At 36.3% G+C, this 26270-nt stretch overlaps 1 long non-coding RNA gene across 2 annotated transcripts in view; it reads left to right on the top strand.

Moving 5' to 3' along the window:
• The window catches only part of LOC307190731, a 409690-nt gene that overhangs the window by 38638 nt on the left and 344782 nt on the right, over positions 1 to 26270 (top strand). For both annotated transcript variants that reach the window (XR_013829527.1, XR_013829528.1), the window contains exon 3: positions 19857 to 19952. This is a non-coding gene — a long non-coding RNA (uncharacterized lncRNA). The remainder of the gene's footprint in view (positions 1 to 19856; positions 19953 to 26270) is intronic.

Consider the following 26270-nt stretch of genomic DNA (forward strand, 5'->3'; position numbering starts at 1 on the left):
GGATGAGTTGTAAAGGCTGAGATTTAGGAAGACAGGTGCCCTTCCATAGTAGTGCAGTGGTCTCTACCTAAACAGTTTAACTGAATTACATAATAGTGGCATGGTGAATAAGCAGAATTTGACTCAGAAAAAGTTGAAATCTGAAAAAGAGGCCAGTTTGGTCTCTTCCTATAGAATTGGGGATGTTTTAAAGAGAGCTAGATAGATATGGCAAATACTTCCATTTCACCTTCATAAAATAATGATCTTCTAATAAAAAAGCTATTCAAAATGATCACACAGAAAACCTTTTTAATGGAATATAAAATGTTTCTGTGCTTTTTCTGTATTAGTTCTTTTTGTTTTGCTGAAGCATGTAGCATCCATCTACTGGTTGGCTCTGTACAGTACAGCACATTGTTTATACTCATGCATGACTAAAAGACTTTCAGAGCTGAATTTTCAAAATGAAAGTATTTTAACTTTTAATTAAAAATAATGATTTGGGGAATTGGAAGTTCTACTTTTGGTAAGAAATTTTGACCTTTTATAATTGTCTTTTCATTCTTTTTGGCTAGTCTTAGTATACTAGTTTTCAATTCTTCTTATATTCCAACTAATGTCCAAATATTGAGTTTTTAACAGTTGTGTTGGAAGCATTTTTTGAAGTGCAGTTGATTTACAATATTATATTACTTTTAGATGTGTAAAACATAGTGATTCAATATTTTATATATTATACCCCATTTAAAGGTATTACAAAATAATACCTATCTTTCTCTGTGCTGTACAATATAGCCTTGTTGCTTATTTATTTTTTACATTGTAGTTTGTACCTCTTAATCCCATACCCTGTCTCGTCTCTTCCCCCTTAAGCATTTTTTGAACAAATAAAACACGATTTCTTCACTGTGAGACACTGTATGAAATCAATAGCTAATCTGATAGAATAGCAAAGAAAAAAAAACTTTAGCTTCCTTTTAAAAATTATAATGAAACAACAAAATATATATGGGGAGTATTTCAACAGCAAAAAATGTACAATCAATACTTAAAAACCTACAAAGAAACCTGAAATCAATGTGTTTCCTTTCATTTGATGAAGGGTTTGAGAAAATGGTGGTAGCTGATGGAAGGATGGGAAACCTGAAGTTGACTACATTTTAGTGTACCATTTTTTAGATGCACTACCAGGTCAATGACTTATGAATTACTTCGTTATTTTTTATATTATGATTTTACATCTCCATTCTCAGCTTTCGGACTTGCCAGTATATCAGTAATTTATAAGAAACCTGTCAAACAAAATATTAATGAAATACAGTTGAGGGGAGAAGGGGAAACACTTTTTTCCTTTACCATGTTAATAATAAGGTTGTGTGCTCTACCATTTTCATCCATACATTTTATACCAGATTTAAAGAAGTAGAACTTCCCTGGTGGTGCAGTGGTTAAGAATCTGCCTACTAATGCAGGGGACACAGGTTCGAGCCCTGGTCTGGGAAGATCCCACATGCCGCGGAGCAACTAAGCCCATGCGCCACAACTACTGAGCCTGCGCTCTAGAGCTCACAAGCCACAACTACTGAGCCCACATAACACAACTACTGAAGCCCGTGTGCCTAGAGCCCATGCTCTGCAACAAGAGAAGCCACTGCAATGAGAAGCCCGCACACTGCAATGAAGAGTAGCCCCCACTTGACACAACTAGAGAAAGCCCGTGTGCAGCAACAAAAACCCAATGCAGCCACAAATAAATAAATAAATAAAATTTTAAAAATAAATAAAGAAGTAAACTATCATAAAGAATAGGAATGTGTTTTTCTGGAAAGACCAATCCCCAATATTTTTATGGTATAGGACAAGAGTTGAAAATAAATAAAATACTTTCTTTCCCTTCTTAAGGTGTATACCTTCTTAATGACCTGGTGTCCAGGTTTTGTTTTAAAATTCTTGGAAACCAGGGACATCGTGGTACAGAAAGAGCTGACTGCAAGTCCCTAGACAATGGCCCACCCATTTCTTCTTAATTCCCTACTTCACCCTGTACCAAGGATGGCCTCAGGAGCATACTGCATACTCTTCAGTCTGCACTTCTAATATCAATTTGAATTTCCTCAAAAGCCACCTTGGCAATTCCTTTGGCTAACTGCACACACTGGAAGTGTGATCAACTTCAGGAGAATGGATTTGGAGAAGAGCCTTGAACAGGCTATGGAAGCAGACATCAATCTTATCTGCAGGACATTGCAGGCTCAAGTACCGGTATGGGGGCCTGGAGAGAGTTGGAAAGGGCTCCTGTCTACCCTGTGTCTCCTTTCTCCATGAAAAGGGCACAGCAGAAGCGAGGACAGAAGAGGGCCCCCTAAAGTTTAGGAGTCAGGGAAGAGGACTCTCTTGCCTGGGTCTAAGGGCAGTTTTACAGATAGATCTCAGGTTAATAAATCCTTCCTATTAAATATTAGCTATTAAATCGTAGATAAATGTCTTAACCACTCTAATCTATAGTTTAAAGCCAGAGTGACTAGATTTGCCTATCTGCTCCACTATGTAATTGCTGCACAAGTTTGGGCAAATTACTTAATCTCTTTTTGCTTCAGTTTGCATCTGCAAGATGTGAGTAACAATGGTATCTACTTGGAAGGTTGTAATGAAGATTGAGTTCATATTTATAAAGTGTTTAAATATAGCCCAGCATATAATAAGCATTTTAAGTATCTATTTTAAGAAATAAAAAGTTTTACTCGGAGTATATTATTATTATTTTTTTAACATCTTTATTGCAGTGTAATTGCTTTAAAATGGTGTGTTAGTTTCTGCTGTATAACAAAGTGAATCAGCTATACCTATACATATATCCCCATATCTCCCCCCCTCGCTTCTCCCTCACACCCTCCCTATCACAACCCTCTAGGTGGTCAGAAAGCACGAAGCTGATCTCCCTGTGCTCTGCGGCTGCTTCCCACTAGCTATCTATTTTACATTTGGTAGTGTATCTATGTCCATACCACTCTCTCAGTTCGTCCCAGCTTACCCTACTCCATCCCTGGATCCTCAAGTCCATTCTCTACGTCTCAGTGTTTACTCCTGTCCTGCCCCTAGGTTCTTCAGAACCACTTTTTTTTTTTTTAAAGATTCCATATATATGTGTTAGCATATGGTATTTGGTTTTCGCTTTCTGACTTACTTCACTCTGTATGACGGTCTCTAGGTCCATCCACCTCACTACAAATAACTCAATTTTGTTTCTTTTTATGGCTGAGTAATACTCCATTGTGTATATGTGCCACATATTCTTTATCCATTCATCTGTCGATGGACTCTTAGGTAGCTTCCATGTCCTGGCTATTGTAAATAGACCTGCAATGAATATTTTGGTGCATGACTCATTTTGAATTATGGTTTTCTCAGGGTATATGCCCAGTAGTGGGATTGCTGGGTCACATGGTAGTTTTATTTTTAGTTTTTTAAGGAACCTCCATACTGTTCTCCATAGTGGCTATATCAATTTACATTCCCACCAGCACTGCACAAGGGTTCCCTTTCCTCCACAGCCTCTCCAGCCTTTATTGTTTGTAGATTTTTTTGATGATGGCCATTCTGACCACTGTGAGGTGATACCTCATTGTAGTTTTGATTTGCATTTCTCTAATGATTAGTGATGTTGAGCATCCTTTCATGTGTTTGTTGGCAATATGTATATCATCTTTGGAGAAATGTCTGTTTAGGTCTTCTGCCCATATTTGGATTGGGTTGTTTGTTTTTTTGATATTGAGCCGCATGAGCTGCTTGTATATTTTGGAGATTAATCCTTTGTCAGTTGCTTCATTTGCAAATATTTTCTCCCATTCTGAAGGTTGTCTTTTCATCTTTTCTATGGTGTCCTTTGCTGTGCAAAAGCTTTTACCTTTCATTAGTTCCCGTTTGTTTATTTCTTTCTTATTCCTGTAACTCTAGGAGGTGGGTCAAAAAGGATCTTGCTGTGATTTAGGTCATAGAGTGTTCTGCCTGTTTTTTACTAAGAGTTTTATAGTGTCTGGCCTTACATTAAGGTCTTTAATCCACTTTGAGTTTATTTTTGTGTATGGTGTTAGGGACTGCTCTAATTTCATTCTTTTATATGTAGCTGTCCAGTTTTTCCAGCACTACTTATCAAAGAGGCTGGCTTTTCTCCATTGTATATTCTTGCCTCTTTTATCAAATATAAGGTGACCATATGTGCTTAGGTTTATCTCTGGGCTTTCTATCCTGTTCCATTTATCTATATTTCTGTTTTTGTGCCAGTACCATACTCTCTTGATTACTGTAGCTTTGCAGTATAGTCTGAAGACCAGGAGCCTGATTTCTTCAGCTCCATTTTTCTTTCTTAAGATTGCTTTGGCTATTTGGGGTCTTTTGTGTTTCCATACAAATTGTGAAATTTTTTGTTCTAGTCCTAGGAAAAATGCCATTGGTAGTTTGATAGGGATTGCATTGAATCTGTAGATTGCTTTGGGTAGTAGAGTCATTTTCACAATGTTGATTCTTCCAATCCAAGAACTTGGTATATCTCTCCATCTCTTTGTATCGTCTTTAATTTCTGTCATCAGTGTCTTATAGTTTTCTGCCTTCATGTCTTTTGTCTCCTTAGGTAGGTTTATTCTTAGGTATTTTATTCTTTTTGTTTTAATGGTAAATGGGAGTGTTTCTTTAATTTCTCTTTCAGTTTTTTCATCGTTAGTGTATAGGAATGCAAGAGATTTCTGTGCATTAATTTTGTATCCTGCTACTTTACCAAATTCATTGGTTAGCTCTAGTAGTTTTCTGGTAGCATCTTTAGGATTCTCTAAGTATAGTATCATGTCATCTGCAGAGTGACAGTTTTACTTCTTTTCTGATTTGGATTCCTTTTGTTTCTTTTTCTTCTCTGATTGCTGTGGCTGAAACTTCCAAAACTATGTTGAATAATAGTGGTGAGAGTGGGCTTGTCTTCTTCCTGATCTTAGTGGAAATGGTTTCAGTTTTTCACCACTGAAAATGATCTTGGCTGTGGGTTTGTCATATATGACCTTTATTATGTTAAGTTCCCTCTATGCCTACTTTCTGGAGGGTTTTTATCATAAAGGGGGTGTTAAATATTGTCAAAAACTTTTTCTGCATCTATTGAGATGATCATATGGTTTTTATCCTTCAATTTCTTAATATGGTGTATCACATTGATTGATTTGCCTATATTGAAGCATCCTTGCATTCCTGGGATAAACCCCACTTGATCATAGTGTATGATCCTTTTAATGTGCAGCTGGATTCTGTTTGCTAGTATTTTGTTGAGGATTTTTGCATCTATGTTCATCAGTGATATTGGCCTGTAGTTTTCTTTTTTTGTGACATCTTTGTCTGGTTTTGGTATCAGGTGATGGTGGCCTTGTAGAATGAGTTTGGGAGTGTTCCTCCCTCTGCTATATTTTGGAAGAGTTTCAGAAGGATAGGTGTTAGCTCTTCTCTAAATGTGATAGAATTCATGTGTGAAGCCTTCTGGTCCTGGGCTTTTGTTTGTTGGAAGATTTTTAATAACAGTTTCAATTTCAGTGCTTGTGATTGGTCTGTTTATATTTTTTATTTCTTCCTGGTTCAGTCTCAAAAGGTTGTGCTTTTCTAAGAATTGGTCTATTTCTCCCAGTTGTCCATTTTATTGGCATATAGTTGCTTGTAGTAATGTCTCATGATCCTTTGTATATCTGTGGTGTCTAATAGTGTCAAATCTATTGATTTGAGTCTTCTACCATTTTTTCTTGATGAGTTGGCTAACAGTTTATCAATTTTGTTTATCTTCTCAATGAACCAGCTTTTATTTTATTTATTTTTGCTATTGTTTCCTTCATTTCTTTTTCATTTACTTCTGATCTGATCTTTATGATTTCTTTCCTTCTGCTAACTTTGGGGTGGTTTTGTTCTTCTTTCTCTAATTGCTCTAGGTGTAAATTTAGGTTGTTTATTTGAGCTGTTTCTTGTTCCTTGAAGTAGGAATGTATTGCTATAAACTACCCTCTTAGAACTGCTTTTGCTGCATCCCATAGGTTTTGGGTCATTGTGTTTTCACTGTCATTTGTTTCTATATATTTTTAGATTTCCTCTTTAATTTCTTCAGTGATCTCTTGATTATTTAGTAGCATATTGGTTAGCCTCCATGTATTTGTAGTTTTTACAGTTTTTTTCCTGTAATTGATATCTAGTCTCATAGCTTGTGGTTGGAAAAAGATACTTGATATGATTTCAATTTTCTTAAATTTACCAAGCCTTGATTTGTGACCCAAGATATGATCTATCCTGGAGAAAGTTCTATGAGCACTTGAGAAAAATGTGTATTCTGTTGTTTTTGGATGGAGTGTCCTATAAATATCAATTAAGTCCATCTTGTTTAATGTATCATTTAAAGCTTGTGTTTCCTTATTGATTTTCATTTTGGATGATCTGTCCATTGGTGAAAGTGGGGCATTAAAGTCCCCTACTATGATTGTGTTAGTGTCAATTTCCCCTTTATGGCTGTTAGCATTTGCATGTATTGAGGTGCCTCTGTGTTGGGTGCATAAATATTTAAAATGGTTATATCATCTTCTTGGATTGATCCATTGATCATTATGTAGTGTCCTTCCTTTCTTCTCTTGTAATAGTTTTTATCTTACAGTGTATCTTGTCTAATTTGAGTATTGTACTTCAGCTTTGTTTTTATTCCCATATGCGTGGAATAACTTTTTCCATCCCCTGACTTTCAGTCTGTATGTGTCCCTAGGTCTGAAGTGGTTCTCTTGTAGATAGCACATATACGGGTCTTGCTTTTGCATCCATTCAGCCATCTGTGTCTTTTGGTTGGATCATTTAATCCATTTACATTTAAGGTAGTTATTGATATGTTTGTTCCTCTTACCATTTTGTTCATTGTTCTGGGTTTGTTATTGTAGAGCTTTTCCTTCTCTTGTGTCTCCTGCCTAGAGAAGTTCCTTTAGCAGTTGTTGTAAAGCTGGTTTGGTGGTGATGAATTCTCTTAGCTTTTGCTTGTCTATAAAGGTTTTAATTTCTCCATTAAATCTGAATGAGATCCTTGCTGGGTAGAGTAATCTTGGTTGTAGTTTTTTCCCTTTCATCACCTTACGTATTTTCTGCCAGTCCCTTCTGGCTTGCAGAGTTTCTGCTTAAAGATCAGCTGTTTAACCTTATGGGGATTCCCTTGTACATTATTTCTTGCTTTTCCGTGGCTGATTTTAATATTTTTCTTTGTATTTAATTTTTGATAGTTTGATTAATATGTGTCTTGGCATGTTTCTCCTTGGATTTATCCTGTATGGGACTCTCTGTGCTTCTTGGACTTGATTGACTATTTCCTTTCCCATATTAGGGAAGTTTTCAACTATAATCTCTTCAAATATTTTCTCAGTCCCTTTCTTTTTCTCTTCTTCTTCTGGGACCCCTATAATTCGAACGTTGGTGCATTTAATGTTGTCCCAGAGGTCTCTGAGACTGTCCTCAATTCTTTTTCTTTTTTCTGCTCTGCAGTAGTTATTTCCACTCTTTTATCTTCCAGGTCACTTATCCATTCTTCTGCCTCAGTTATTCTGCTATTGATTCCTTCTAGCGAATTTTTAATTTCTTTTATTGTTGTGTTCATCATTATTTGTTTGCTCTTTAGTTTTTCTAGGTCCTTGTTAAACATTTCTTGTATTTTTTCCATTCTATTTCCAAGATTTTGGATCATCTTTACTATCATTATTGTGAATTTTTTTCAGGTAGACTGCCTATTTCCTCTTCACTTGTTTGGTCTGGTGGGTTTTTACCTTGCTTCTTCATCTGTTGTGTATTTCTGTCTCTCATTTTGCTTAACTTACTGTGTCTGCAGTCTCCTTTTTGCAGTCTGCAAGCTCGTAGTTCCCGTTGTTTTTGGTGTCTGCCCCAGTGGGTAAGGTTGGTTCAGTAGGTTTTGTAGGTTTCCTCGTTGAGGGGACTGGTGCCTGTGTTCTGTTGGATGAGGCTGGATCTTGTCTTTCTGGTGGGCAGGACCACGTCTGGAAGTGTGATTTGGGGTGTCTGTGAACTTACTATGATTTTAGGTAGCCTCTCTGCTAATGGGTGGGGTTGTGTTCCTGTGTTGCTAGTTGTTTGACATAGGGTGTCCAACACTATAGCTTCCTGGTCGTTGATTGGAGCTGAATCTTAGCATTGAGAAGGAGATCTCTGGGAGATCTTTTGCCATGTGATATTATTTGGGGCCAGGAGGTGTCTGGTGGGCCAGTGTCTTGAACTTGGCTCTCCCACCTCAGAGGCTCATGCCTGACACCCGGCCAGACACCAAGACCCTGTTAGCCACACGGCCTTAGCTTCTTTCTGAAGCAGACGCATTTTCGTAAATATTTCAAGGTATCCAGAAGAAAGTGCTAGTCTTGTATGGACTAAGCCCATGGATCTCAGCAACCTCAGCAGACACCTTTTTTTCTTTTCTGATTAAGTCCAGAACTTCCACCTTTTAACTCAAAGGAAGCACTTTATGTGGTGTGTCCCAATTGCCAGCTTCACTCCTCTTGCTTTGGGGTCATTATTAAGTAAAATAAGGGTTACTTGAGCACAAGCCCTGTGACACCCCAGTCAGTCTGATAACCCAGATGGCCACCAAGTGACTCACAGGTGGGCGGGACGCCTTACAACTGAGTATATTCTTAAATTCCTCATGTAATGGTTGCAAAGATTATAGAAGATAATGCATGCAATTCTTAGCCAAGTGGTTGGCTCATAGTAAGTGTGCCAAATTGTAACTTATAATGTATGTAACATAAAAATAAAGAAAATATTGTGCCCAAAATACACATTGTAAAATTAAAAATCATAGGTTTTTCATATATTTACCATTGTCTAGCATAAGTATACATTGAGTTTTCACTGTGAAAGCCAGTGGGTGCTCTTTTACCCTGGTTTTGCTTGTATGTTCTAAGATATATTTACCTTATATTTCATTTCCATTGTTTTTTTTATGAACATTAATATGAGTAAATGGAAAGTCTATGTTATTCTTGTTTTTGGGAACCAACCCATTGACTTAGAGTGTGAACACTTGGTATGACCAAATTGATGCAAAGCTCTAAAGAGTGTAAGAAAACATCTGTCCCTGTTTTTCCTTTGAAGCAATATCCTACCCAGAATGACAAATAATGAACCAATTTTATCTTCACAAAATAGGTGTAAGTGTTGTTAAAATGATATGTTAAAGTACATGTCCACTGTATTCTTCTGAAAGTTACTTTAGATTTTAACTTGAGAACTAATAAGTTTCTTGTCTTTAGTATTCATTTCTCATATTCAAAATAAAGAGAAATGATTCCTGATTTAATACAACAGAAGATGGCCATTTGTCACCTTAAAGTTTCAGTATTTTCCATTTGTTTTAAATGAATGTCCATAAGATAATTTACAAAGATGCATGTAATTTTGGAAATATACTCATATTACTGAAAATATTAGATTAAAATATCATTCGTAATTCATGTGATAGAGATAGAGATGTTATACCCTCATTTAAAAGTTATTTTTTGAGAAAGATATAACCATGGAAATGAATTACTCATATGTGTTGTGTTTGGTGATTGTGTTTAAATGATTCAACACTGTAAATTGAATTAAATTGTAAGATTGTCTTAAATTATTTATAGGACATTTATTTAGATATGAATAAGCTTTTAACTTAAAATGTTTTCTAAATATTCACAGTGTAATAGTCTTGCTGCCAACTGCTTTCTTAAGGACATTACTTCTCTGTCTCTAATTTAGAAAATGTATATAGATATCCTAGTAAATTCCAACTTTCTTTGAAAGTCATTAATTAAAGGGCACATGGACAGCACTTGTTAATATAATAGTCTCTAAAGTGGCAAAGATGAATTGAGACAAAAGATCTATTTCTGACAACTACGGACTAACTTGAATCTCAATCTAGTACTTTAAGAAAAGTTCATCTTTCAGAGTTTCATAAGAATATTAAACATTTTTTTAGTTTAATCTTTTAGCCACCTTGAGACAGAAACAGCTGTCCAATTTCAGACTTTATAGACTTCCTGAATATAATTTAATTAATAAGATGTGACATCACCGTAGTAAGAAAATATGTTAAACACCACATTTCTTACTTGCAAAATTTATATACATTATTTCCACAAAAGTTTTGTTAGAATTAAATGTAATAGTTTAAAACATCCAAACCTAATATAAAGTCTGATAAAAAAAATTCCATCACTCCTGTCCTTTACCCTTCCATGTCTAATATAACCATCTTTTCTCAATGTTTGAACGCTTGTCAGCTGTTTTCTCTCTCTCTTTGTTGTTTTTACTGAAACATTTTATTAAATTACATATATATGATGAAGAAAAAATATATATGATACAAAATATATATGATAGATATGATATTGACTGTGTTCACACATAAACACATATGTATTTATATTTATATATAAAACAGAAATATTCATCCAGATAAAACCTTTATAAATACATAATTTGGAACCTATCATCATTTAAGAAGTTTCTGCTTGTTTTCAAGTAAAGATACTTGCTTTATTTTCTAATTTAAAGTAATTGTCAAGTATTAGTTAAGATAATGCCTGCAAAAAATGATCCCCAAATATATACTGGCTCAAATATAGTTGACAGCTTTTTTTTTTTTTCCTCACACAATAGAGAGGTTGTTCTTCAGTTAGTTGGCAATTTCCAATTCTAATGTTACCACTTTAAGTGGCCTGTACTTCTGCAGTGCTAATCTGTATTACATAAGTGAATGGGGAAAGAATATTACAATTTGGGACGTTTTGGCCAGCCAGGGCTGGAAGTGAGTAGATCAGTTTCCTCATATCTGTTGGCTAGGACTCAATCACATGGCCACACTCTACTGCAAAGGGGCTGGGAGATGGAATATAGCTATGTGCTCTGGAATAAGAAAAACTAAGTTGAGTCTTATTTGCAGTGAAAAGGATATAAGAAATTTCATGATATTTTAAAGTAGCAAACTACTATTAAACAAAATAGGTAGCTAGTGGGAAGCAGCCGCATAGCACAGGGAGATCGGCTCAGTGCTTACTGACCACGTAGAGGAGTGAGATAGGGAGGGTGGGAGGGAGACACAAGAGGGAGGAGGCATGGGGATATATGTTTATGTATAGCTGATTCACTTTGTTATAAAGCAGAAACTAACACACCATTGTAAAGCAATTATACTCCAATAAAAATGTTAAAAAAACCACCAATAACGAAAGAAAACAAAAATGCTTCTTTACTTAGTAAGGTATTTATATATGGCGTAGTAGTTTTCCTAAGTTTAAGTAGGTATCTTTATAAAGATAAAGCATAAAAAAACAAAATTATATAAATGATTTAGAGGCAGCCACTTGAAAATTAATTAAATGTTGTTAAATTAGAAAGAATAGCATAAGAAGATTACCACAGTAAATAAAAAAGGTAAATTATAAGATAATAATGTAAGGGACAAGAATTGCTCTAAGGGAAAAACTACCATTGCTAGAAATACAAGCAGATAACTGGGTTGGTTATACGAAAGGGTTCTGAAAACAAACAAGTTTACATGAAACGTGGTTCCAAAAAGGGGCAGGGCAACCCCAGATAGTTGTGCTTCTTGCACACCATACAAAGACATCTGGTTGAGGTGCAAATGGGGTCCGAAATCCTAACTAGTCTATGCTGACTAACGCTGTATTCAGGGAAAAACTAAGTCAGCTGGGAGGAAGGGGAGGGAGCATTTTCTTCACAAAATTATCCCTTCTCTCCTGAACTACTGGAAGGGTAGATGTGGTGGAAACTTTTCTGATTTATCTGCCTATAGCAGGCATCTCTTTTAAATTTGCTGAAAGGTCCATATAGGCTAGTGGAGACCTTAAGTAGGGTAGGGAAGAAGGATGAAGAAAGGGTCTGTAAAGTTTCCAGGTGGATGTGGTATCCCAGGGGAAGTTCAGGATTTGCATATTTTGTTCTCTGAGCTTGCATTTCTTCTCATGTAAAATGAGAGTTGCACTAGAGTTTTATTTTCCTTTTTTAGTGCTAAGCAATTATGATTTTTAAAAATATATGTGTAAAATATAGAGAAATATATAATATGTATATATATATATATATATATATATATATATATATGTACCCCATTATGTCTTTCTACAACTTAGAGTCAAGTATTTTGCTGTATGTTAATGGTCAAAGATAAAATATTCATTTAATTGTAGAATCTTTTATTTTCAAACTTTTGAATCTTACATTTAACATTGATGGTCCAAATCTGAGGAAAATTTAATTGTTCTGACATAGAGATATATTTTTATCTTATAACTTTTTTGCAAGGTCACAGGATAAAAGTTAGTTATTTAAGATTACTTGGTTCAAAATTTACTTGGAGGAGTCAAAGCTTTATTTTCTCATTTGATAAATGAAAACAGTGTGTTAATGTATGAGTTAACCCTGCAACAACCAGAGACATTTTTAAGTTTTGATCAAGCAACCATTAGTAAAGTCTCCTCAGACTTGTTAAAAATCTAATTTATTTATACCCAATGACTCAGGGAAGAAGAAACCAGTGCTAGGACCAATGTCCCAGGATGCTGAAGAGCTGGTTTTACAAGCCTTCAAAGTTTATTTAACACTGTTGTTTGTTGTATAGAAGGAAATTTTATTTTAATGTCACTTTAGCTGGAGAATAATACGGATGAAAGCTTGGTCCTGAAATAAAGGATAATCATTTATGATAAACTCATAGATTTGAAAACTATGCAAACAAATTAAATAAATGATTCAGTGTTTTATTATACTTATGTTTTCTTTACTTTCCATTTCCCAATAAAGAGTTAAAGGAAAAAAAACAAAGCAAAACCTGTATTCAAGTTGAGCATTCTTTGTAAGATTATTTGTTTGATATAAAAGACAAATGGGGGCTCCCTGGTGGCACAGTGGTTAAGACTCCTCCTGCCAATGCAGGGGACACACGTTCGAGCCCTGGTCCGGGAAGATCCCACATGCCGCGGAGCAACGAAGCCCGTGCGCCACAACTACTGAGCCTGCGCTCTAGAGCCCGCGGGCCACAACTACTGAAGCCTGTGGGCCTGGAGCCCGTGCTCCGCAGCCAGAGAAGCCACCATGGTGAGAAGCCCGCACACCTGAAGGAAGTACGGCCCCGGCTCGCCACAACTAGAGAAAGCCTGCGCGCAGCAACAAAGACCCAACGCAGCCAAAATTAATTAAAAAAGAAAAAGACAAATGGTGTGGGTCTGTACAACATATGCAGTATAAAAACTGAACATTAGTTATATTCCCAAGAATAGCAAAACGTAGAACATATTTCTGAAAAGTTACAAATACTGTCTTTTCCCCCACAACTTTAGTTTAAATGCACATATTCTCCCCACTCCCATGACCAAAACACAAAAAATTTAAATAGCATATCAACTTTTCAAGCTAGTTCCAAGGTCTCTAATTCCATTAAACTCCCTCCTAGGAGAGGAGTTGTGAGTTTTATGCTTGTGTGTGGGTTAATGCATTTTTGACATTTTCATGTAACTTCCCTGTGATGGTTAATTTTATGTGTCAGTTTGACTGAGCTTAATGATGCTCAGATAGCTTGTAAAACATTATATCCAAGTGTGTCTGAGAGGGTACTTCCAGAAGCGATTAACCTTTGAATGTATAGAATGAGTGAAAAATGTCACCCTTACCAATGTGGGTAGGCATCATCCAATCCATTGAGGGCCCAGAGAGAACAAGAAGACAGAGAAAGGGTGAATTTGCTCTTTCTGCCTAAGCTGGGACATACACATTCTGCTGTCCTCAGGCATTCATGCTCTTGGTTTGGGGACCTTTGGACTCAAGCTGGGATTTATACCATCAATTCCCCTGGTTCTCAGGCCTTTAGACTAAGACAGAATTATACTCCCAGATTTCCAGGTTCTCCAGCTGGCAGACAGCAGACTATGGGACTTCTCAGCCTCTATAATAGTGTGAAACGATTACTATTATACATATTATATATTTTATATATATTTAACATTATATAGATTTTATTTAATATCTTACATAAATGCATATATTTTATTATATATATTTGTCTAATATATCCTGTTTCCAATATATAAAATTTGTGTATATGTTTGTATATATTCAATATTCTACTGAGTCTGTTTTCTCTGGAGAACCCTAACTAATACACACTGTTTCTCTGACTCTTGAAAAAAAACTAAAATCAAAATGTGAATGTGTCCTATGTTTATTAGATAACTCTATGCATCAACGTATTGTAAGGGTGTGGTTGTCTTTCTCCAATAAGGATATTTTTATATAGATTCCAGGAATATGATTTTCATCTATAATCATACAAGCATTTATTTTAGTTGCTTCATTTATTGAGTAAACAATAACTGAATGCCTATTAAATGAAAAGATGATATAACCAAGCGGTTAGGTATGCTGACTTTGGAGTCAGATTCTTTGGCTGCCACATCCACAGTTTACTATTTCTGTGATTATGGACAAATATATTTTCTTCTTTAAGTTACAATTTTCACATCTGCAACATGGAGATAATATAATATCTACCTCATTGGATTGTAAGGATTAAACAAAATAATGATTTGCAGTTTTTAGGCCAATGGCACGCTATTAATACTAGATGGTCTTGTTCTTCTCATTTTAAGTTCTTATTATATGTTGGGTATCATACTAAGTCCTGGATATATACAGGGATAAGGCACAGTTCTTACCCTTAGAGGTACCCACCTAGTGGATAAGACTGAACATAAATCCATAGTTGCATCGTGGTATTGTAAATGAGAGAGGTAAACACAAAGTTTTATGGAAATACAGTGGGGGGTCAAGTGAAATTGAGTTGATGGTGGTATGAGAAAAAATTATTTATTTATTCCTTGACTACAAATAAATTATCTCTGACTTAGGAATGACACATCCCTTTAAAATTAAATGCATGAAATATATTTATCAAAAACTTTTACATTTCTTATTACAGTATTGGGGCTCAAGGTGGGCTGCCCCCAAATATGTCACAATGGTGTATTGACTATTTTGTATTAAAGTTACTTAAGAAACAACCAGAGCAAGACCCTCCTTTCTGTCTTCCTGAAAGCAGGAAATGTATCTCCCATGTTAAAAGTTCACTCCTTGCATCTGTAGGTAGAGGACATCCTTACTGACAGAGATAGGGAATTTGGATGAGAAGCCTATATAAAACTTTGTTACTTTAATTTAGTATCTCAAGCTCAAACTCTGTTTAAATTCTTCATGAATTGTGGACCCAAAACCTAAATTTGTACTTTCCATTCCTTTCAAATGTATTGTTTCTTTGTCTAAAAAGTGTAAAAGCTGCTTGCTTTGGCCACTTCTTACTTCTTAGGTCCCATTTCTCTGAGACATAGTCCGCATAAATTAAAATTTGTTTACTTTACTTCTGTTAATTTGTGTAAATTTTATTATTAGTCTAATTACAAGAACTCAGTAATTGCAATGTGAATCATTAATTCCAGCCAACCATTTTTTTCACTTTTAATATGTATATTTTATATGTATGTACATTCTAGTTCTCACTTATTTAACATGAGTTTATGTATTAATAACTTTAAATATTCAAGTTTTTCTTTCCTGTATTACCTTGACAGTATGTTTTTTCAGGACCTATTATTTCCCCTAATGTCTTTACATTAATCTTAGCTAATGAAAGGTACTTTGTAGCAAGTTATTAGAGAAAAATATGGGCTTTAGAATTAGATAGACATAGACTTGAATCCTGGCTCTCTAATTTTTTTTTTTTCTTATTAGACAGTGACCTAATTGTCCAAACTCTCTGAGCCTGTTTTATTATCTGTAACAGAGAAATGGTGTTACCGCATAGGCCTGCTGTGGATATTAAATGAAATAATAAATTCAGAAAAATAAATTTTAGTACCTTGTAGATGATAAACTTGTAAGACATTAGCTCTCCCAATTTTCCTTCTCTTCAGTGGAAATTTACTGTATTTTGATTTAGGACCAAAATAATGGAGTTGTCTTTAAACTTTTTCTTTCTCTTATATATTCAGTCACATATCAAAATTATTGATATTTTCTTAAATCTGACTATTTTCACAATGCCCTTTCTTTTTCCATTGCTTCCACTATGATTAAATTCTTTATGGAGACAGTAGCAAAACTCTCTACCTTTATGTCTTATTTCTCTAAAGTCCTATTTCCTACATTATCTTTCTACTGGGTACCACCATCAATTAAACTTTGTTAAACATTGCTTTTTATCATTCGCTTTTTTCTTTTTTTTTTTTTTTTGCTGTACGCAGGCCTCTCACTGTTGTGGCCTCTCCCGTTGTGGAGCACAGGCTCCAGATGCACAGGCTCAGCAGCCATGGCTCATGGGCCCGGCCGCTCCGCGGCATGTGGGATATTCCCGGACCAGGGCACGAACCCGTGTCCCCTGCATCGGCAGGCAGACTCTCAACCACTGCGCCACCAGGGAAGCCCTATCATTCGCTTTTTGATCAATGACCCTCAATGGCTTCCTGGGTCCTAATGCTTCAATGCCTAATTATACTATCTGCTGAAGATTCTGACTTTGTGGTACCTGGTCAGTGTTATTTCCAATAGATACAACATCTATCATTGTCTTTTCTTGTCAAATGGTTTTTCCAACCCACATTCAGTTCCCATACCTTTGTCTGGGATTTAGCCCAAAACTTCCTTGCAGACTTTCCAACAACCTAGGAGTAACATAAGGGAATAGGAGGCAAACAGTAAGAACAGATTCCTCTTTTGCTATGGTTACTCTGTCTCCTACAAATGATCAAGCATATCCTGGCTTTTGTCTTCATTCAAGCTGCTGTTCAGTTCTGAAATTACCACTCTACCTTCTGTCTTTTACTTCATTCAAAACAAACTAACCAAAATGCTAGGCTTTTTCTGGATTTTGACAGTTTGCAGTTTATACTATAGAAATTAGAATATAGCAATGACATATAATCATTTCAGTCATCTAAGTATTTTCAATCCTTTATTGTTTTTAGTTTATCCAATAACCTATGTTGGATGAGGCTGCATAGAGAATACCTCAGACCTGTTCTCAGGCCTTGACCAGTAAACAAGCTCAGAGCTCTTATAATTCTTTCCCAAGAACTTGCTCTGGGAGTCTAGTCTTCTTACTCAATCTCTTAAGGTTTATCTCTCCTTAGCAGTAGCTCCTATTCTTTTTCTTGCTGGACCCCTGAGTAGACATACTGGTCTTGGATTTATAAGTAGCATATAATCACTCTATAAAACAAACAAAAGCTACAAACATATTATAGTTTCAAAATATATCTCTATATTGTTGTCTTTACTTCTAAAATCTGTCCACTATGGTGACTAGGAATCCCCTCGAGCATCTGCTGACATCTTCATCCATTCCTATAAGAAATAATTTTGGTCACATACTATATATCAAATTCTTGGTTCTCATCAATTAATAAAACAAAGATTTCTGATTTCATGTAATTTTCACAATAGTAGGGAGTTGGGGAAGGTGAGGAAGCCAGACAACAATATGGCTGAGCTCACCACTCACCTTGGCAAAGATCTGAGTTTTCACCTCTACAATGGCTCCTCTTCCCAGCCAGAGATGGAGTAAAAGTCCATATTGCTATACAAGAGTTATCTGTGTCTCTCAAGCATCCTAGAGATCTTAACTCACATACTGTCCTGCACAGGAATGCCCAGTAGACATTCAAAAACAAACAGAACTTTAATAACATGTACACCTCCTGTATACATGGGGAAGATCCAGTAAAATTGAGTAACTTGAACAAAAAGGCCCAAGCCATCACATTAAATACCACTTCCAGCTAAAGACAAAAGAAGATGTGGAGGTGGGGATGAAGGCAGTTATGGGAGGTTGTCAGGCAAAGCACAATAAACAAGGGTGTCATTGTTCTGCATATTTAAGTCCTTGCCTTCTCCAGTGATAAGAGTTTCTACTGATTTAGACATCCCCTTCTTCTTGGTACAGAGAGGAAGACATACTTACAGATGGAGATTTCCCCCATAATTGTAAAGGTCTCTTACAAAAGGTTAACTAACTTCTATACCTTTTCAGAGCTTCTCCTGTGCCTGCAGTTTATTAAAAATAACCAGCCCAGGCTTCCCTGGTGGCACAGTGGTTGAGAGTCCGCCTGTTGATGCAGGGGACACGGGTTCGTGCCGCGGTCCGGGAGGATCCCACATGCCGCGGAGCGGCTGGACCCGTGAGCCATGGCCGCTGAGGCTGCGTGTCCAGAGCCTGTGCTCCTGTGCTCCGTAACGGGAGAGGCCACGACAGTGAGAGGCCTGCAGCTTGTTAGGAACTGGGCCACACAGCCGGAGATGAGTGGCGGGAGAGTGAGTGAAGCTTCATCTGCCGCTCCCCACTGCTCCCCATCGCCTGCATTACTGCCTGAACCACCCACCCTCCTGCCCCCTGTCCGTGGAAAAATTGTCTTCCACGAAACCAGTCCCTGGTGCCAAAAAGGTTGGGGACCACTGCTTTAGGGGGACAAATTGTGCTTCCCTTCTGGGTGGATTTGTTCAAAATGTGTTTTTGTACCAGGATGTTTTACACTTTTCAGGAAGGAAAATAAACAATTTCTTCCATGTTTTGTTTTGGGCTAATTAATTTTGCAGCAGTAATAACTGCAAATTCTTTAGCTCTCAGTGTCCAGTTACTGTAGTCTTTATGTTCTTCACCAGTATTGAGCTCTGTTTAACACAAAACAAAACCCTGTTCAATTTGCAAATAAATATTTCTAGAACACAATTTGGTAGAATATTTTGAGCAAGAAATTTGCATGAAGCAGCTATGGCTGCTTTAAATAAAGCCAGTGGGAAAGTTTTGCCTTTATTCTTCAAAAATATTAACTTTAAGAAAATATATTCAATTGTAAATCAACTGTATTCCAATAAAAATTTAAAAAGTATATATATTCTAATATAAGACTGTTGCCTCTGAAGGTGTTCAATCTATGAGACTTTAAGTCTATCATAGTGAAGTATTTTTATTTTTTAGTTTCCTCCAACATGGGGGATACACAAACTGATGAATGATCATTCTACCATTTTTAATTTTTAAAGAAAAATATATTCTGCAGAGAAAATATGGATAAGGAAGATCAACCAAATCACAAGTATAAAGTGCTTTTGTTTCTTTTTTATAGCTATTTCTGTAGTTGAAATTTAAATATATATATAGTAAAGCTATCCTAATACATAAAATTAATATAAACATAAAATGATTTTTTGGAAATGATTTCCATATTTAATTTTGAAGGGAAACAGAATTGTTACCCTAAAATATGTCTCTTTGGAAAATGGATTATTTTAGGCTGCTATTTTAAGAAATAGCAAACATAGGAAAAGTTTTTAAAACTGAGTAGAAGTTATATGAAAGGAAAATCAACATGGAGTCAGAATTGCTAAGAGAGCTCTCGAAAATGGAGCAGGGAGCCCATGGAAGAAGTATTGAATATGACTTATGCACATCTCTGCCCAGATGGAATCTAAACTTTGACCACTTATTGTCTTAATATGGGCATCCAGAACATCTGCACAATGTTCCAGAAACTTAGGATACTCATTGAACCCTTACCCTACATAACTCGCCACAGACTGTCCCTTAAGAATAAATATTTCCTTTTTGCTTCAGAGCCAATCATAATTCTTGCAAGGCAACTTTAACACCATTGAAGCTTTGACCTTTATAAGCCCCTTACTCTTTCTTTTTCCTGGAACACACTTTCAGTTTTACCTAAATCTGTGTTTCCTGAATTGCAGTTCCTAAGACCTCAAATAAATCTCTTTGTCCTTTCCAGCCTCCATACTGATTATTGTTCAACATTACATGGCATTAGAAGTGGGATCTGAAGTGACTCACCTCTACTTCTAATGAAGGTAAGGCACCTGTAGGAGTCCCTTGTACTCTCTTGTCTCCTCATTGGCCTTGGATTATGGAGGTAAGTCCTCTCGGTTCAGAACCTCCCATTTTGGTTGAGGTTCTGAGCCTTTATTTAGATGTCCTCTGTTGCCGGCTTTATCTGGGAAGGGAATCCTTCATCTTGATGAGTATTCAGTTATGTGGTGTTCACTTTTTAAAGGCTCTGCCACTTTTTAAAGGCTCTGGAGTACTGTCCAGAACTTCAGTTCATTTTATGTTTAAAACGTACATACCTTCCTGTTGTAAATTTCTGTTGCATTGGACTAAAATCACCCGAGATGATTTGAAATTCTGTTGACCCACTTGGGGCTCATTTGACATTCCTGTGTCAATTAATACATCTGCTTATAGGAGAGCTTATGGCTAGAGAATGAATGGAAGCTGTTGATTGAAAAGGTCCTCCTGATGATTTTTCTAGAATAGGCATAATGAGGCAAGCAGATCTCAAAAGCTGGCTGAAGAGCTCCACAAATTCCCCTTCTATTTCCTAAATATACTGACTGGTGTGTTATTCAACAGTGCATCCAATGGCCTGATGAAAATATCTATGACTATAATGGCCATTTTGAATAAAACATTGAGGACCTGACAGATAAAACTGCCAGTTTATTTAACTCTGCCTTTATGGCAGGATTACAAGATGACTTAAGTGCCTTAGTTAAACAATATTCCTTAACATGGATTACTCTGAGACCGTGTGAATTGGCTACTCTAGCTGAACACTGTTTCGGACTCTTGCCCAGAAATCTGAACAGAAAACTACCAGAGCCATGGATTCTCAGATCCAAATGGCTCAGTTTACAAATCTTCAAATGAAACAATTGTCCAGTCCCCTCCATCAGTAGAGCTCACGAATGGAATAATTAAAATTCAACTAGCAAAATTAGTTGAGTCATTTTAGCTGCCTTGGTGAAAGCACTGTCTTTAATTCTGTGTGTCTAAAATCTTCTCCCTCAGGAAGAAATAGACTGTCTCCATTCCCTACTGTGTGCAGGCTTTTGTGCAGGCTTGTTGATTTCCTGTGGTTTTTCTTTAGATGTACCTTGTTCACGCAGTTTGTTTGTGAGATTACTGAAGGGGAGGCTAGGGAAGAGATCTGGTCACCTGTTAATTACTTATTCTTCATTTCTACTTCTTTGGCAAGGTATTGTTTGATCAAAAGATTTGAAAGGTGTGCTAGAGCCGGAGATGAGTAGAGTATGGGGGTGCCTGGTTTAAGTTTAGTGACAAGAGAAAGGGGCCTCAGGCAGAGGGCTCTTTCTTGCCAAAAGCTGCTTACAGATATACTGGTGGAAAGTCTTACATGTTGTGGAAATTACTGTTAGTAATTACTGATCTACAAAAGTATACTTGTTCCTTTCTGAGATAAAAAATTTACACTTAACTGACAGAAAGCATAACTAAAATATTATATTATACCCATGTGCTTAGTGATAAGATTGAAATATCTCATAATTTAAAAAACGAAAAAGAAAGTAGAGAGACAACAAGACCAGTGAAAAATTGACAATGAAAATTTTTATTCAGAGGAACTAACGCTATTATTGGAATTGGGCTTTTAATCTGATTGAGCTTTTTGACAGCCTGTATAAAAAAGAACACATGAATTACAGCATTCTCATTATTGAGAAGGCAGAAGCATGGCAGTGTATAAAATTAGATAGAATTTATCCAACACTAAATTCTATAGGTATGCCAAATATACATTGTGGCAGGAGGACAAATGGCTGAGGATTAAAATTCATATTTTACCTAGGCCAAAATTGAAGCCAAAGAGCATCATCATAGAATGAACTTCTGGGAACAGAGAAAAAAATTGAAAATTTTCTCAACTAAAGAAAATTGATCATAGATGTTGTACATCCTTTTGCGATTTTTTTCTTCTTGTCATATTTTGAGGTAGCAAAATATATAGTGGACTCAGAAATAAAGTTGGCTCAGCTGCATTTCCAGCAGCCAGGATTAAAGTCGTTCATTCCTGAAGAGGAATATGGGAATTATATACAAGTGTCTACACTTGTAAACCTTTTGAGCCATTGAAATCTACTTCTTTAAATAAGTTGTGAAAACAACTCCTCCAAGATTCCAGTGGGCCGCCTTTCCTGGGAGAAACTTAGAAGATAAAGGTTAGAGAAACTGCAGGCCCTTTCACTGTAGTTGGGTTGGACATAAAAATGACAATGAAGTAATGTCATTCTACCGTATACTCAGCTAGTCTGGCACCTCTGGTGGTTCTGTGGCTTATGTGTCACAGAGTCATCTATTAGAGACCCAAACTCCTTATCACCATGGCTTTTTTCAAGTCATGCTTACTTCTCTTGTAATTTACCATAACAAGTGAGCTAGGGCATACCAGAATGCATCCAAGTGAATCCACTGGGTGCCAATACACATTCTTCCCAGCCTATAGTGTTTAACAGTGTCCCTACCTTCCTGCCAAGAGAACAATTCTTGTCTTGCCTCCTGGTTTGCTGGCATAAGAACCCCGAAGTGTTGAAGCTGCACTGTAGCTTATAGTTCATTAGGTCTCTTGTTTTCCTCCTGGAAAAAGTATTTTCTTTTTGGAAAATAGGACTTTGAAACCTACAGGACCCAGAGGTGCAAGGAACAGAAAGAACAAATTCCCCAAATAATTCAATGAGATTGAGGGTAAGTGGGGCTACTCCTGCTTCCACCCTTGGTTTCTATACTGCATATTCTATTTATTGGAGATACGGCACTACATAAAATTTAAGTTGATTTAAGTTGTTAACTGAATCCTTAAGAATAGCAAAGCACCCTAACCAAGTATTGACTCCAACCTGATGCTTTAGCTTTGCCCCCAAAAGGCATTTTGATAAATTTTTAACATTGGAAGACTCTAGGTTTTCAAATATGTGATATGAGCAGTAAATCCCATGATCATATGCCTACTCCTGCATATTCCTTGTTATTTTTTGTGGGTCCTGTGGTTTGATATGATGCTATATGGGATCTCATACTGATGGATCAAACATCATCTAAGGCCTCAGTTGGTGGTTCTGGTTGATATTGAAGTCAAACACATACTGGGATTGTGTGTCTCTCTCTGTCAGAATGAACTTTAGCCTCTTCCAGGGTAGACAGGGTCAAGTGAAGTCAATTTACCATCAAGTGTACAGTTGATTTATTTGAGGGATCACACTGTATTAGAAACTTAGTTTTGGTTCTGTGGCTGGCAATAGTAACAACAATAGCTAAAGCCACCTTCATAACTAGGGATCCATGCAGTTGGGCCTATCCATAGCCTCCATACCAGCAACCACAGTTATTCCATAAATGTGCTAATTGTATCAGTTTTGGGTGGTTGATGAAAGAAAGCGATTGGATTTCAACAGGCCAAATAATTGTGTCCACCTGTTTTTTAGTGTTGCTTCTGTAAGGATCTCCCTACAGATCCCATCACCCTGTGACACAAAGATCCTCATATTTAATATTTTAATTATGTTACCAGAAATGTGTAAAAACAACAAACACATAAAGCCACATCATATGATCTTTTCCCTCATATGGCTATTATTCAAAAGAACAGGCAGTTAAAGGAGTAATGAGAATAACTTCTACTAGATGATTTTCTTCCTATAGTCTAGTTGCTAAATTTTTTTTTTTTTTTTGCATTATGCGGGCCTCTCACTGTTGTGGGCCTCTCACTGTTGTGGGCTCTCCCGTTGCGGAGCACATCTTCAGATCCTGTTCATAAAGTATGAAACCTCATTAATTTAAGGCTGGTTAAAAAACAAAAAAACCCTCAAAATCTACATAGTGAATGTCAAATCAATATCAAATTTATGATCTTTGTGTGCTCTTAGCTTGTACATTTGTGAAAAGAAAAATGAATAAATCTGCTTATAAAAAAAATTTAGCAGGCTTCCCTGGTGGCTCAGTGGTTGAGAGTCCGCCTGCCGATGCAGGGGACACGGGTTCGTGCCCTGGTCCGGGAAGATCCCACCTGGCCCGTGAGCCATGGCCGCTGAGCCTGCGCGTCCAGAACCTGTGCTCCGCAACGGGAGAGGCCACAGCAGTGAGAGGCCCGCGTACCGCAAAAAAAAAAAAAAAAAAAAAAATCTTTTGCTGCAGAGTAAAGGAAAAAATGTGTTATGAAGGTTAAAAAAAGTCAACAAATTAAACAATTTTTGAAGTATACATTATTTTCATTTTAAAAAGTCAATTGAAAGTATGATGAAGACAACAAACTTTTTGTAAGTGTTGTTAATATAAACTGTCTTTTTCAGATGTGTTTTTAACAGTTAAGTCTTGCCCTTTTTGGCATTCAAGTTAAACCTGGAAAGGCATGTACTGTTTAAAAAAGTATAGACTGTGTTTGAAGTTGTTTCCTCTATTTTCAATCTATATAGTTTTGAAATTATGAGTTGCTGCAACTCATATTAAAATGCTGCATGAATCAAAGTTGTGAATGTAGCGTTTTATCTTTTAGATATTGAATATTTTAAAAACGATTTATGACAAAGGACACAAATAAAAGTCATAAATACAATAGGGATTTTACTTAAGATTTTATTTAATCAGTATGTAGTGCTTATAATGTGTGTTGGGAAGGGGAGAGGGACTGTATGGAACACAGAGCAATTAAATACACAGTCCCTGTTCTCTAAAATATTATAGTAATCTAACATAGAAAACACATTTTATTCTTTCACTTCTTTCCTTTTTTCCTTCCCTCCATTTATTTTTCCTCTTTCTAATCTTTAATTATTCCTGGAGGGTTAGCATAACTGGAATATTGAGAATATATTTCAAATTTGGACAGAGACCCACCTTGTCTGGTCAGGTCTTTCCTTAGCCTGAGGACTGAGGTCCCCTCTCATCCTCACAGGAGAAGCATGATATCCCTACAGCTTTAAATACGTGGCAGCTTTTGTGCTAGAGAACAGATGCTGTGGAAAGATAGATATTTAGAAAATGTCGAGAGATGAGAATATAGTAATGAAAAAAATAAAGTAAATGAACAAATATCCATGTTCATGAATTAGAAAGTTCATCATTTTTAAGATGTCAGTTCTCTCCAAATTGGTCTTAAATTTTACAACATCTTACTCAAAATATCAGCAGGGCTTTTAGTAGAAAATGAAAGAATGACTCTATAATTATACAGAAATACAAAGTACTTCAAGTAGCCAAAACAAAATTTTTAAAAACAAATATGCAAGGCGTATACTTTATGATAGTGAAATACAATATAAAGCTACAGTAATTAAGATTGTGAGCTAAAAGTAGATAAATATACAATGAAAAAAATAGAGTCCAATTGACCACATATACGGTCAATTAATTTTCAACAAAAGTACCTGCAGTTTGACAGGTCCCCAAGATTACCCTCAGAATTATTAATTTGTTAGAAGAACTCATAGAACTCAGTAAAGTTGTATATTCATGGTTATGATTTATTACAATGAAAATATACAAATTAAAATCAGCAATGGGAAAAGGTACATATGGCTGGGTCCAGGAGAGTTCTAGGTGGAAGCTTCCCATTATCTTCTTCCAATGGAGTCATTTAGACAGCACTTACTTCTCCCAGAATGGAGTATTGTCAAACATAGAAGCTCACCCAAGCCATGGTGTCCAAGAATTGTACTGGGTATCAGTGAAGTATGCATGATAGAGCACCTCTATGACTGACCTTAGTCTCCAGTACCTCCAGAGGTCCAGATGGTATTACATGGCCCAAGGTTCTCATTATAAAATGCATTGTTAGCATAGACTATCAGGCATGACCCAAGGTTCCCAGGTAAGCAAAGACACTTTTATCAGGTAGAACATTCCATGAGCTTAGAGATTATCTTCTAGGAGTTGGACAAGGCCAAACCTTTTTTTTTTTTTGGACATGACTAATATTTACTGCACAATGCCAAGGTAATTAAATTGAGAAAAGAAAGTCTTTAAAAAAAATAATTCTAGAATTATAGATATCCATGTGGAAGAAATGAACCTTGAACTCTCACACCATACACAAAAGATAATCCCAAATCAAAAACATAATATGAAGTTAAAATTATAAAATTCCTAGAAGAAAATCTATGGGAAAATTTTTTGACTTGAGTTAGGCAAATGCTTATTAGCAAACAAAATTAATAATTGTATAAGAAACATGACTGAGAAGTTATTTCATTAAAAATTATCTTCATGGGACTTCCCTGGTGGCACAGTGGTTAAGAATCCACCTGCCAATGCAGGGGACATGGGTTCAATCCCTGGTCTGGGAAGATTCCACATGCCATGGAGCAACTAAGCCCATGTGCCACAACTACTGAGC

This window comes from Stenella coeruleoalba (assembly GCF_951394435.1).
Source record: "Stenella coeruleoalba genome assembly, chromosome: 8".
In the NCBI taxonomy this organism is placed as follows: Eukaryota; Metazoa; Chordata; class Mammalia; order Artiodactyla; family Delphinidae; genus Stenella; species Stenella coeruleoalba.